Raw genomic sequence first — 9,616 nt, forward strand, 5'->3', positions numbered from 1 at the left:
TCAATGGAGACAAAGCAAAATACGACAAAGCTCTAAGATTTTGTGAGCGCTCTCTCCAATGATTCCAGGTTTATATCTTCTGTCTGTCTGTCTGTGTTTGTCCTTCATTTTAGAAGACCATGACACCAGAGAAATGATGACATGACTTGCATGTGGCTTTGTCTTGAGTGAGGGAAGGCTGTGCAGGTCACCAGCCTCACTTCTCCTCCAGAGCCATCTGAATCCAGTGACCAGATGTTCATCAGGATGAATGGGAAAGGTCCAGGATGCTATAACTTAAGAAAAAGATCTTAAAGAACTTTTGTCATCTAGAAAAGTATCTGCCTTCAGTCATTCTAGTGATGCTCTCCCCGCAACTCTCCAGTAAGTTGGGGCAGCTAGGTGGTATAGTGGATAGAATGCTCAGCATTTAAAATCTGACCTCAGATACTTACTAGCGGTGTGACCAGGACAAGTTGTGGAACCCTGTTTGCCTCAGTTTCTTCATCTGTAAAATGAACTGGAGAGGGAAATGGCAAACTACTCAGGAATCTTTGCCAATAAAGCCTCCAAAACGGGTCATGAAGAGTCAGACATGACTGAGAAATGACTAAAACTAGGTTCACTCTACACACAAATGAAAAACATAAAGTATATCATAGAGCCCTATGTTAAACTTTCTTAGGTTGATGAATCCTGCCCAAAGGCTTCAGAAACCCCACATCACCTCCGTATCATGATGAAGCATTAGGACTTTGTTCACTGATAGTTATAAACTTTACACTAGGCCCAGATGACGCAGAATACTTTGAGAATTTTCTAGAAACAGCTATAATCCCATCCCTTGATGCTTTGTTTCTCCTCACCTTTACTGGAGAGGCATGACCCAGTTGTCTTTAAATGATTAACTAAACTTTAAAAAGCAATACCAAAATGATTAAAATCCATTGATTTGTTATCTGTGACTCTTATTCTGGACTCTCAAGTCATGTCTCCTCACTAATCACTGGTGCAGAATGGTCTCATACTGAGTCACTTAAACAGATTATTTCCCCTCAGTCTTGTAATTAAAGAAAAGGGAAAACAAAATAAAACAACAACAAAAAGCTTGTTAAAAGTTTGGCAATATTTCAAGCAATGACCTGGGTGGCCAGTTGAGGAAGCTGTGAACCATTATACTACCACTATAGGGAAGGTTAGATACAGGCCCTTTGAAACACAGGCTTCAGAGATTCTACTACAGTGAAAAGACAAGGAAATAAGATATAAAAAGTTTCATTTCCCTAGAAGTGATGTCTTTAATACCCTTCAGACACTGTTCCTTATTGGATTTTAATCTTGGTTTTACTTGTTAGATTTATATAGAGCTTTTCTTCCTGCGAACTCAAAGCTTAGAACAAAGACCTTGAAACTTACAACATTTAAGAAAAAAGAAGTGAAAAGAGAAGAAAAGAAAATTGGGTGGAGGAGGGGGGAAGGTGGGCAAGAGAGAAGAGCAGACAGGAGAGCAAATTCCTAGCCAACTGTGTTTGAGCCAAGTACGCAAAAGACACTAAAGCTAATGCTTTGTGAGTCTCTACAATAAAGATAAAGCAAGATAGACTTCATAGAGAGATGATGCCTTCCGTTGCCAATGTTTTATTTTATAGCATTATGCATAAAAACTGTTGGGAAACAACTTAAAAAGTAAAGGAATCTGGCTCTCCACAGTAGAGTTAGACTCACTAGAATTTAATGCTGCTAAAAAAGAAAAATGATGCAATAAAAATAAAGCCTTTCATTTGAACAGTATTTTACAAATACACATTGTTCCATGCACATTATTTCATCGGATCTTCACAAATGAGTGAAATGAAGCATGAATATCTCTCTCCACACGATAGAACACTTAGAGGATGAGAAGAGTTAAGTACCTTGCCTAAGATCATGTTGTAAATGGCAGAGTTGTGATCACATGCTAGGGTCAACAGATTTCAGGCACAGCGACATACTAAGCAGCCTTTGAATTTAACACACTTTAAACGTAGTCACTTAATTCTTCTTTTTAGGATGGGTAAAAATCATTGAGTGCTTTCAGATAAAGCAATTTCATTTAAATATCAAAGAAAGTTGAATAGGCAAGAGAACTATAAGTGTATTTGGTTAACATTCTATTTTATCATGATATTTTAGAAATCCGCATTGGGAGTTTGAACCAAAGACTTAACACTAATTAAATCCCTGTAAGTACCATGGTACAGAAATATGATTTTCATTTAGCAGATTGCATCCCTATTAAAACACACACACAGCCTTCTTAGCATGTGATGTGGCATATTATCAGTACCGATGAGCAGTATTTCAGTAATCTCTCACAAATAATTTCCATATCACCAACAACGAAATATAACTATTCTTTTTATAAACCAATTATCAGTCTTTGATAAGTACACATATCCACTTGCATGAGTTGAAAATTTCCTCTTATTTCCAAAGGAAAAAAAAATAAAACTAATGAGCTGAGAAGTTTTTCTTCATAATAAAAGCTATGATTAATTTTCTCATTTTTGTTTTAGGAACAAAAAGCTCAATTTTCCATTTCATGAATTAGATGCCTTATTATAATAGGGGGAGAGGAGGAAAAGAAATTAACTCCATAGCCATGGGAGCAAGAATGACACTTTCAATTCCTAGCCTAACATACAAAAATCTTGAGCATATCTGAAAATCTCAGAGTTGTAAGGTTTTTACTCTACTTAGTACAAGGTAGGGGGTTATTAGAGAACTTTTTATTACTTTAGAGACTTTAGAAATTCTTCTCTAAAGTAAAGTGGGGTACTTAGAAAGAATTGGGAAATATCTTTAATTCAAGGCAATTTAGTAAACAGCAATTAAACAATTTAGTAATTCATCTGTATTCAGAGCTATATTTAGTCCTGCAGAAGATGAAAGATGTAGATAAAACATGGATCTGAACTTCATGAAACTTGTACTCCAAAAGAGGAATCTGGCATATAAATAAATATATATATAGTGCATAATAATATGTAAGTACATGTGAAATGTAAAATCTTCTGCACTGACTGGAAATTGTAGAAAAAGTTCCATTTCAGTCAAGATTGAGTAATAATTCATACTTAATTTGCACAATTATATAATTTAACAATATGCAATATAATGAACTTGAATGTGTAAGAAAAATACAGACTTGTTCTATCTTATAAAGGAAAAAAAACAAATATAGTATGAATTTTTGGAAGTGAGAACTGCAATGACTATTAATTTTAATGGGAAAACTATTTTATGATTCCTTAACTTTAAATGTAACACCTGTCTACAACACCAAATTTCATTAAAACGGGCATGATCACTTCAAAGTTAATAGGGAAGCCTCTTCCCTCTGGCCTAGAGTAACTCTTCTAATGAACGTAGAAGTTACTTTCTTTTTATCTCCATCCATTGACACTCTCCTTGTATTTTATTTATTTCTTTTTGTGGCTGGACTACCCTCTGTCTTTCTCTGGAAGCTGTAGAGGATACAAAAAGCTGAGAGAGCATTTTCACCGCTGGGATCCATCCACTCAAGATGTTCGGTGTTTTGTACGTGAGGTGTTCTTAGGATGTTAGAACAAAGCACACCTCACCCTTGCAGCCTGCCTCTACAATCCCTACCCTGATTCTTCCCTAAAGGAAGTTAGTCTTCACTAGGACCAAAACACTGGAGCCTGAAATAAGGAAGGCTTGCGTACAAATCCAGCCTTTGACACACTAATTGTATGACCTCATGTAAATCATTTAACTTCAGTATACTTCATGTCCTGAACTGTAAATGGCTGTGATAAGAGCATCTACCTGCCAGAGTTGTAAGGATCAAATTAGTGCAATGCTCGGTGGTAGTAAACACAGTGACTAGCACTTAATAAATGCTTATTTGTTCCCTTCCTTTTCTTCCTTCATTCTTTCCTTCCTTTCTTCTTTTCTTATTTTCATTGTAGACTGAGGATTGGAGAGTTTAGGGCAACACCCATGAAAGCTGTCCTACAAAATGCCCATCTTGAAGCCACGTAATGCTCTCCATTGCTAAGATTGGTACAATCACTCAAAAATCATTTATTAAGCATTTATAATTTACCCCAAATATTGTACTATAGGTTGGAGACATAAGAAAGAAAAACACAGTCTCTTAAAGAACTCACATTCTAATGGAGGAAACAATGAGCAAAATATAGTATAAATGATAGGTAATCCCAGAGGGAAGTCGCTAGCAGTGTGCATGGGAGGGGGTGGGGGGGTGTGAGGATTTGGGTGCTGGAGAGAATACTAGCAAAGACCTCTTGCAGAAAATGGGATTGGAGCTGAGTCTAGAAAGCAGTCAGGGGAGTTGCATGTGAGAAACGAGATCCTACCAGTTATGGAGGATGGTGTGTCCTCAACAATAGAATATGTAAAGAGAATGAAATGTTAGAAAACTGGAAATTAGAAATGAGTTAGATTGTGATTAGTCTTAAAACCCAAAGGATTTTACATTTGATGCTGGGACCACTTCACAAAGTCATTGAAATTTATTGTGCGGGAGCGGGGAGGAGTATAGCATGGTCAAACATATCTTAGGAAAATAATTTTGGTAATTGAGTAGGATAGGCTGGAGCAAAAACATGAAGAATCTCAACAGAAAATTCTTGGAATAGTTCAGGTCTGAGCTGCTCAGAGATTATGGGACATCCAGTGAGATGTGCCCAAGAAGTAGTTGGAGGTATGAGACTGGAGTTCAGGAAAGAGGCTAGGGCTAGACATACAGAGCTGGAATTCATCTTCATACAGATGATAACTGAACCCACGGGACTTAATGAGATTGTCAAGAGAAATATATAGATGAAGAAGAGAAGACTTACATTTAGGGGATATAGCCTAGAACACAGGCAGGGAACCTGTGACCTCAAGGCCATATGTGGCCCTCTAGGTCCTCAAATGTGGCCATTTGACTGACTCTAAAATTCACAAAACAAATCACTAGAGCTTCCCTACCCCTGGCCTAAAGGAAAAACAAATAAGATTGAGAAGTAGTCAAGAGGTGTCTCAAAAACTTAAACAGGAGAGAGTACTGATAATTAATTGTGTCAAAAGAGAAAAAGAGGTCAATGAGTATTGAGATAAGGCTGATTGAAAAATTAAGATATTATTGCTGACTTTTAAGAGCACAGGTTCAGTTGAATGATTAGATTAAAAAACAAATTGTACAGGGTTTAGAAATGCATGAAGAGGGAAAAATGAATGTGGAATTATTTTTAAATTTATTTTTAGTTTTCAACATTCTTTTCATAAGATTTTGAGTTCCAAATTTTCTCCCCATCTCTCACCTGCCCCCACCCAAGGTGGCATGCACTCTGATTATCCCTTCCCCCAATCTGTCCTCCCTTCCATTACTCCTCACCCCCATTCTCTAATCTTTTTCCCTTCTATTTTCCTGTAGGGTAAGATAGATTTCTATACCCCATTGTCTATATATCTTATTTCACAGTTGCGTGCAAAAAATCTTAGGGATAGCAGGATCAAGTGAGGAATTTTTTTTCTCTTTTTTAAAGATGGGAGGGACATAGGTATATTAGTAGGAGAAAAAAGACTAAGAGATATAGAAATACTGCAGATTAAAAGAAAGAATATGAATGGAAGAATTGAATTTTGCAGGAGAAGATAGAAGGGGAAGTGATCAAGGATGCCTGTACATGTGTTTGTCTTGTCAGGTAGAAGGGCCATCTCTTCATAAGAGATAGTGTAATGGAGAAAGATGTCTGAGTGATATGAGAAAAGGAGGAGGGAAGAAGAGGGTGCTCTTGTCAAATAGTTTTTTTTTTTTTCTGTTGTGTTCAATGAAACATGAGTACAGAAGTTTCTATGGAAGGCTTGAGTACACATAATGTTTGAATATATATTGTAGTGAATCAGAAAGTCAGTTAGGGAGATATAAAAGGATTGACTTTGACTTTCTATAGTAAAGGTCCAGTTAAGATCTCCATAATAAATTCATAGTGTATCTAGTTGTCACATTATTTTTTTTTTATTTTCTCCAGCTCCATTGACCATCAAATGAATGGGAATGAAATCATCAGACAGAGGATAATGTTGAAAAGATTTTCCAAAAAATCAAGATAGAGAAGGGAGGACAGTGTCATCAGTGCAGATTTGATGTCTAGGAAAAGAACAGAGGGATGAAAAGGGATTGGGAGTTATGATGAGGGTAGGGTTTGTAAGGCATATGGAAAGATTTAATAGTAGAATGTTATTGATCAGACACAGGAATTTAAGAATCATTGAATGTAGAAATCCAGGAGAAGAGTCTGGTTGGGAGTATGCATGGTTGGATAATAGTGATAATGCTTTTTTCTATGCCACATTTAGCAGCTTTTAAGATATAAATTCAGTTTTGTGCTGGTGAATGCAAAGAAATACCTCTGAAATAAAATTAAAGATATTAAATGAAAATCCTTGTAAATTTGAATTCTTGAAGATCCAAATAGGAATAGGGAAAAATTATATGCTTTATATGTTTTAGAATGAGAAACTTATGCATGAAGACTAATAGCTATTACTATATAAGTGAAAAATTTCATATGATTTTTTAAAACACCTGTAAGACATATATGATTGGTAGCTAAAAATTATACAATAACCCAATATTTGTATGGCATGTTGAGATTTGCAAAATGATTCACTGATTATTTCATTCGATCCTTTCATTAACCTTATGAGGCAAATATTTTATTTTTCCCATTTTAGAAATGAAGAAACTGAATCTTATAGAGGTAAAGTTCCTTTTCCAGGCCCAGGAAGTTTCTGAGATAGGATGTAACTAACTTCTTCCTAACTCTGAGCCTAAAGCTCATAAATTTTGCCAACATGCTATGTTTAGCTGCTGCTATTTATGTGGGTTTATCTTGTCTCATTTGTTTACATTTCAAAAAGTTTTCCCAATTCTGGTTTGTTTTGTTGTATGACAAGTACTTGAAAGTCCTCTATTGCATTCTCCCTCCCTCGGAGGATTATATACAGTTTTGTAGTGTAAGTTTTCTATTCTAAACGTTTTTCTTTTTAATCTTTTGACATACTGTATTCCCAAGGTTAATTATTCTTATGGTTTTCAAAATGCTTCACCTAAATTATTTCATTTAATCCTCACAATAGCTCTGTGAATTTGGTTCTATTATCGTCCCCATTTTATAGATGAAAAGAATATTAATAGTATTTTATTTCTTTCCAATTACGTATAAAGACGATCTTAATATTCATTTTTAAATGTTGATTTATACATAGGTTATACATGTAGAATCACATAAAGCATATTTCCTTAGTCATTTTGTACAGGAAGACTTGAATTAAAAAAAAAAGGCGTGAACAATGGCATGCTTCTGTCTGTATTGAAACATCAGTTCTTTCTCTCGAAGCAGACAGTATGGGATTGTCTTGAATCATTGTATTTCTGAGAATTGCTAAATCATCAACAATTCTTCATCAAACAATGTTGCTGTTACTGTGTACAATGTTCTCCTGCTTCTGTTGCTTCATTTCACAGCAGTTAATGTAAGTCTTTCAAGATTTTTTTCTGAAATTATCCTGCCTGTCATTTCACATGTAACTCACATTTCACAGTAATATTCCATCACAATCATATAATCACAATCATGTTTAGCCATTCCCCAATTAATGGACATCCCTTTGAACTCCAATTGTTAGCCACTAGAAAAAGAGGTGCTATAAATATTTTTGTATTTTGCACTATCTTCTTTTTTCATTCTTTTGATTTGTTTGATTAATTTTTGATATCTCACAGTCATTAGCTTTCACTTGCCCAGTGTTAATCTTTATGGAATTATTTTTTCCAGTCATATTTTGTATTTCTTTTTCCATTTAGCCAATCCTTTATTTTAAAGAGTTGTTTTCTTCATTGAATTTTTTTAGCTTCCTTTTCCATTTGACCAATTCTACCTTTTAAGGAATTGTTTTCTTTTTCTATTTTTTGTCCATCTTTTTCTAAGATGTCGACTTTTGCATAATTTTCTTGCATAACTCTCCTTTCTTTTCCCATTTTTTCTGCCACGTCCCTTATTTGATTTTTGAAATTCTTTTTAAGCTTTTTTAGGAGAATTTTTGGGCCTGAGATCAATTCATATTTCTCTTTGAGGCTTTGTGGGTAGGCATTTTTACATCATTGTCCTCTTCTAAGTTTGTACTTTGATCTTCCTGATCACCACAGTAGTTTTCTATAGTCAGGGCTTTTTAGTTTAGATTTTCTTTTTCTCACTTTCCAGCCAATTTCATGAGTTTTTAAGCTGAGCTTACAGCCTGCCTTCTTTGCTGGGATCACCTGGTCTAGGTGGCTGCGTTGGGGTTTTGGGGCCTGCCAATCCTGACCATTAGCCTGCTGTGTAAAGGCTAGAGACCTCACAAACCATCCTGCCATGCCTCTGGTCTTTTGAGCTGGGGCCAAGAGGTCTTGGTTGCTGATATATGCTAGGGCTAGGCATGCAATTTGTGCTGGCCTGTATTCCCCTTTTATCCAATTGAGATAGACCTTTCCTGTAGTCCTTCTAAGTTATCTTGGGAGAGAAAATTGCTTCACTCTGTACTTTTAAAAGTTCTAGCCCTCCAGAATTCATTTTGAGTTGTGACTTAAAGTTGTTTCAAGAGAAACTGGAGAGAACTCAGGCAGTTTCTTGTCTTTGCAACAGAATCTCGGACTTGCCTCTTAGATGAAATAATTGAAGCAGGCTAAGTGGCATGTCAAGTAACATAGCTAAGACTTGTCTGAGGTGAAATTTGAACTCAGGCCTTCCTGAGTCTGAGTCTGGCTCTATAAACACCATGACAGCGAGATAATATGTAGTTGTAGGTGGCCTTCATGTGGCATGAATAGATATCTTTTTTTTAACCTCTCTTTTTTTTCCATTTGGCCAATCTGCTTCTTAAGGAATACTTCTCCTCAATGCCTTTTTGTACCGTTTTTTCCATTTGGCCCAGTCTGTTTTTTAAGGTGCATTGTCTTAGGATTTTTTTTGTCTCCTTTACAAACTGTGGACTCGTTTCTCATGATTTTCTTACATCACTCTCATTTCTTTTCCCAATTTTTCCTCTGCCTCTCTTATTTGATTTTCAAAATCCTTTTTGAGCTCCTCTATGGCCTGAAATGAATGCATATTTTTTTCTTAGAGGCTTTGGATTAAGGAGTTTTAACCTTGTTATCTTCTGAGTGTGTATTTTGAGCTTCCCTGTCACCATAGTAACTTTATATGGTCAGAACTTTTTTTTTCTGTTGTTTGCTCATTTTCTCCAGCCTACTTCTGGACTTTTAACTCAATCTTAAAGTAGGGCTCTGCTTATAGGATGGAGGGCTCACTGTCCCAAAATTCAGGGGTTTTGTATAGCTGTTTTCATAGATATTTCTAGGGACCTGAAAGTGTTCAGTTCTTCCAAGGTGGTATGATCTAAGGAGAGGTGTGTTTACTACTCTCCTGGCCTGTGCTCTAGTCTGCAAGCGACCACAAGAACTCTTTTCTGCCCCTGAATTGTAATGAGGCTTCCTGATCCGCTATGACTATAAGCTCTGGTATGCTATGGCAAAACAACAGAGTCCTGCCTCAACATTGGCAAAAAGATCCCTGTAATC

Source organism: Notamacropus eugenii, chromosome 6 (genome assembly GCF_028372415.1).
Source record: "Notamacropus eugenii isolate mMacEug1 chromosome 6, mMacEug1.pri_v2, whole genome shotgun sequence".
Classification (NCBI taxonomy): domain Eukaryota; kingdom Metazoa; phylum Chordata; class Mammalia; order Diprotodontia; family Macropodidae; genus Notamacropus; species Notamacropus eugenii.